Below are 6000 nucleotides of genomic sequence, written 5' to 3' on the forward strand. Positions count from 1 at the left end.
CGGACAGAGGAGCCTGGCGGGCTAGGGTCCATGGAGTCATAAAGAGTCGGACATGACTGAGCGACTAACACACACACATTTGCTTATTTCTTCTTCTGCCAGCTCAAATCTACTATTCCATCTATCTGGTGAGTTTTTCATTTTGGTTATGATACTTAGCTCCAGAATCTCCTTGGGCTTCCCTAGTGGTTCAGTTGGTAAAGAATCTACCTGCAATGCAGGAAACCTGGGTTCGATCCCTGGGTCAGGAAGATCCCCTGGAGAAGGAAAACAGCAACCCACTCCAATACTGTTGCCTGGAGAAATCCAAGGACAGAGGAGCCAGGCAAGCTACAGTCCGTGGGATCACAAAGAGTCGGACATGACTGTGTGACTTTCACTTTCACTTTCATGATACTTAGCTCCAGAATCCCCACTTGGCTCTTTTTTTAATCATTTCTTTTTTGATATTCTATATCTGAGGAGGCATTGTCATCAGATCCTCCTTAAATTCTTTAACTTTGGTTTCTCTTAGTTCTTTGTGCATATTTATAATAACTGTTTTGAAGTCTTTGTTTATTAAGTCCAACATTTGGGCCCTCTCAAAACCTGTTATTTTCCCTGTATCTGGGTCACATGTTGCTGCTTATTTGCAGGTCTCATAATTTGTTGTGAAACCTGAACATTTTACACAACATATTGTAGGAACTCTGTATTCTGGTTCCCCACCCCCAGTGCCTGTGGTTGCTGTTTGCTTATCCACTTGTGTATCTATTTAGTGACTCTGGCTAGACTAGTTAGTGAGGTCTACTCCCGAACGGTGTGCAGCCCTCTGACATCACTCTTTAGGGTACAGTCCTGAACATACACAAATTCCCCGATCCCCTAAATAAATCTTAATATGATAAAGTAACATAAAGAAGCATCCCATAACTGACAACACAGGTGGATTAAAAAGTCAGATGATGGGACTTCCCTGGTAGCTCCAGTGGTAAAGAATCCGCCTTACAATCCAGGGGGTGTGGGTTCAATTCCCGTTCGGGGAACTAGGATCCCACTTGACTTGGGGCAACTAAGCTCACACTCCACAACTAGAGAGTCTGTGTGCTGCATTAAAAAGATCCCACGTGGAGGCTTCCCTGGTGGTCCAGTGATAAAGAATCCACCTTTCAATGTAGGGGACACTAGTTTGATCCCTGTTCCAGGCAGATGCTACGTGCCACGGAGCAACTAAGCCTGTGTGCCACAACTACTGAAGCCCACATGCCTAGAGTCCATGCTCTGCAACAACAGAAGCCCCGGCAATGAGAAGCCCACAAACTGCAACAAAGAGCAGCCCCCGCTCACCGTAACTCCACAACTGGAGAAAGCCTGGGTGCAGCAACGAAGACCCACCACAGCCAAAAACTAAAATAAATAAATAAATCTTTAAAAAAAAAAAAAGAGCTCACATGACACAACACAGATCTCTTGTGCTGCAACTAAGACCCAATGTAGTCAAATAAATAAATAAAATTTTCAAAAGAAATAAATAAAAGCCAGGTGATAGTAACAAAACTATAGGCAAACATACAAGGAGTTTTTGGAAAGAGCTTTTGACTAATTTTTACTTTTAATTTGGAAAAGGTATAAAATCTTTATTTTATGGCAATTACAGAGCACTTTAAATTTACATTCTTCAAAACCCCTCAAAGCTACAATGAGAACAGGAATATGCACATACATTGCTAGTCTCTGAGTCATTTACTCAGTTCATTATGTAGCCATAAGTATTTGTTTAAATTAGGCCACCATTCCCTCCCTTTTAGAAGTATTATAATTTTGACATAAACCAGGTATATATTGGAAAACTCATTGGCTATTTTTTTTCATGATTTGATGAGGCTCTTGGAAAAATTTAATTGGAGGCTTTTGTTACTTGCTTGTGAGACATCTGGCAGAATGAGAAAAGCCAAAGAAATCCTTGGACAGGATCATTTTTAGAAAGGAAAAGTAGGATAAAGTTCAGATATTGAGGAAGAGAAATAGAGTTATCGTCTTAGAAACAAGTAACTTTCTGGCCGCTGAAAATAAGTTTTCAAGTCCTCATTGGACAAGACACATTGTAAGTCATCATAGTGTCCTAAATTTAAAAATGGGGTTGACACTCCTTTCACTCAGTTTATGCAACTATGTTTGTCTCTGAGCCTTAGCATCTTCATCAATAAAAACGAGTTAAGAATTTTACAGATAATTCTTTAAGAAGCATTTCCGAATACGCTATATGTGTTAACAGATATGGAGGGGGAAAGAGTTCTCTTGTAGATCAGTTTGAGAAATGGTGGGTTAAACAGGCACCTTATTGCAGTCTTTGTCAGAGCCTTGAATGTAATGATGCTCATTATAAACCCACAAAGAGATGATACGTATGGCATTCCTCAAGCTAAGTTCACCGTGGAATACATTTTTTAAAGAATCATTGTACTTCCCTGGTGATCCAGTGGTTAAAAATCCTCCTGCGAATGTAGGGGACACAGGTTTTGTCCCTGATCCAGGAAGATCCCATATGCTTCAGAGCAACTAAGCCTGGACACCACAACTACTGAGCCTGAGTGCCCTAGAGCCCGTGCTCTGAAACAAAAGAAGCTACCACAATGAGAAACCCATGCACCGCAACTAGAGTGTAGCCCTCACTGGCCACAAGTAGAGAAAGCCCGTGTTTAGCAACAAAGACCCAGTGCAGCCAAACATAAATAAACAATAGTTTTAAAAATAAATAATAAAATAAAAAGAATCATCTTGCAAGAATAATTTTCATGAGATTTTTGCATGGCTCAAATGACATAATACTGTGTAAAATGGGCAGGACTTGGACGTGTAGATAAAAGAATCAAGATAAGCACTTGCCAGACGAAGAAAATAGGATGCAGTAGGGCAAAGAAGCTGGAGTCTCTCGGGGGCCAGGAAGGAGCAACAAGGTAATGAATGTGAGTGGGGAGAAGACAGAGGGGGAAGGGAGACCTGAGGTACCATGGCAAGGGCTGTGAATTTCCTTCTTTAAGTCAAAGAGAGCCATGAAAGTTTCCAATGCGAGGATGTCTACAGAGAGCAGAGTGGAGCTTTGAAAGTTTGCTGGGTCTATAGGTTGTGGCAGCAGGGCCAAGTAGAGGACAGGGAGCCCAGTTAAGAGACGCCCTGATGAGAGGGGATTAGTGCGCTTAAGTAGAGAGGGAGAGGAATGATAATAACAGCTCAGGTCAGGAGCTCTTCGAAAACGACTGTGCAGTGATCCATCATTCATCCATGCAAGAGTAACTGAGTGCCAAGTACTATGGAAATCGTGGGCCCTGTCTTCATGCAGAGTCAAAAGGTAGACACAGTGCTGAACAAGTACGTACACACGTGAAGCCTCATGCCAGAAGGTCAAGGTGGGAAAGTCTTCTCTGAAAGGATGTTGGCTAATAACCATCCTTTGACAAGTAGGTGGGTTTCCAGGCTCCCCTGGTGGCTCAGATGGTAGAGAATCCATCTGCAATGCAGAAGACCTGGGAAGATCCCCTGGAGAAGGGAATGGCAACCTACTCCAGTATTCTTGCCTGGGAAATCCCATGGATAGAGGAACCTGGAAGGCTACAGTTCATGGGGGCACAAAGAGTCAGATATGACTGAGCGACTAACACTTTCACTTTGACCAGCAGGCAGGCTAATGAAAGTCCTGATCCATCTACATCATCATTTTGGGCTCCAAAATCACTGCGGGTGGTGACTGCAGCCACAAAATTAAAAGATGCTTTCCCCTTGGAAGGAAAGCTATGACAAACCTAGACAATGTATTAAAAAGCAGAACATCAATTTGCTGACAAAGATCCATATAGTCAAAGCTATGGTTTTTCCAGTAGTCATGTAGAGATGTGAGAGTTGGACCATAAAGAAAACTGAGCGCCAAAGAACTGATGATTTCAAATTGTGGTGCTGAAAAAGACTCTCGAGAGTCCCTTGGACAGCAAGGAGATCAAACTAGTCAATCCTAAAGGAAATCAGCCCTGAATATTCACTGGAAGGACTTTTCTGAAGCTGAAGCTCCAACACTTTGGCCACCTGATGTGAAGAGCTGACTCACTGGAAAAGATCTTAATGCTGGAAAAGATTAAAGGCAAAAGAAGAAGGGGGTGGCAGAGGAGAGATGGTTAGATGGCATCACTGACTCAATGGACATGAGTGTGAGCAAACTCCGGGAGATAGTGAAGGACAGGGCAGCCTGACATGCTGCAGCCCATGGGGTCACAAAGAGTTGGACACAACTGAACAACTGAACAACAACAACAAGCACAGGAAACTCTGCTCAATGTTAGTGGCAGCCTGAATGAGAGGGGAGTTTGGGGAAGAATGGATACATGTATATGTATGGCTGAGTCACTTTGCTGTTCACCTGAAACTATCACAACATTGTTAATCTGCTAAACTCCAAAATAAAATAAAAATTTTTTTAAACAAAGAAAAGAAAGTGCTGGCTTTTATTGTCCAGAAAGATATAAATAGAAGCATTTTACACATTGAGGGCAAGATTTCGAATGCAACAAGGATAAATCTGTTTGAGTCCATCTCTCCTATTCTTTTGCAATATGGAAGTTGGTAATTACAAACGTGCTCTGAAAGCAAAGCAACCACACAAACACAGTGCACTAGAATGTGGTGGAGAAATGAACCAGTTCCAGGAACTCCTGGAGAGTGTCAGTGCAAAGACACAGTTCCCCAAAACGTCAGCGTTTCCAGTTCCTTTAATCTGATGGGAAAAGAGAGAATGTCCCTTCAATTCACAAATGAGGAAATGGAAGCACAGAAAGGTTACGGGAAATACTCAAGTTAGCATAGGAGCCAGACCTGAAAGCCACCACGAGAATGCAGGAAGAGAGGAGGAAGAAAGAAAGGAGAGAAACCAGAGAAAAATAGGGTCTTGTATTATATTTTTATAGCATCCCCAGGTGTCACATCACTTTACACACATCATTTCACTTGAAAATTACCATTACAGGAGGTTGGAAAATAAATCTGTGCTCTGTGGCTAGCTCTGTGAATTAAAACACAAGCTCTGGAGCCGAACATTCCTAGTGCAGATCCCCAGAACTAACCACTGGCAGCTTGTGGGACCCTTGAGCAAATTCATGACCTCTTTGTGACTCAGTTTCTCCATCTGTAAAATGAGGAAATAATAATACCCACTTCCTATGGTTATTGAGAGGCATAAATTGGAGCCCACATGTAACACCCTTGGCACAGTGCACAGGATAGGTAAGCACTCACTAGATATTGCTGCTCATTGAATTGAAAATATTGGCATCATGCATGGTTTGATCAAGGAGTTCTCTGTTTGCAAGATTCACAAGTTTGAAGTTCAAGGAATATTTCATTTAATAGAAGGGAAAACAAAGACCCAGCCAGGGGAAGAGAAGTGGCTAAGGTCAGAGAGCTAGTGATCCCAGGATTTCTAGTAATTCCTTCTCCTCGACTCTAAGGTTCTGAGTAAGAGGCTGGGAGATGAAGCATGTTTTCTGTACATAATCCCAAAGTAGACAGCAGTGGTGGTAATGTTTAATATTAGGGCTCTGTGTGGTAGAAAAATTCCATATAGGGACTTAATTATCTCTGAAGGTATCATTCTGCCTTCTCTTAGGGTGGACTCTGTGGGCCAGGAGGTGGCCTGAACTGCCCAAAAGCACAGAGCCAATGCCCAGACATGGCCTGGGTAGAGCCCTGGACCCACTGACTTAAAATTTAGCACTCCCTCAATCATACAGCTCTCAAACCCTCCAAGAAATGAGGAGAGAAATTACACGCACCACAGTGCTTGAGTGGTTGAATTTCTCCTTCAGTATCTTTAAGGAACTTCTGTGAGCTCCACTAAACTGTGGCTTCAACTAGAGTAGGGATGTTGTTTATCCAAATCTGATAAATATCCTGAGAATATCCAAGAAGGTATTTGGGAGATGTTCATAGTATTGTAAATTAAAATGAGACTGTAAAAGAGTTTATAATGTAATATGT

This window comes from Giraffa tippelskirchi, chromosome 12, assembly GCF_054371585.1.
Source record: "Giraffa tippelskirchi isolate mGirTip1 chromosome 12, T2T-mGirTip1v1.2.pri, whole genome shotgun sequence".
NCBI lineage: Eukaryota > Metazoa > Chordata > Mammalia > Artiodactyla > Giraffidae > Giraffa > Giraffa tippelskirchi.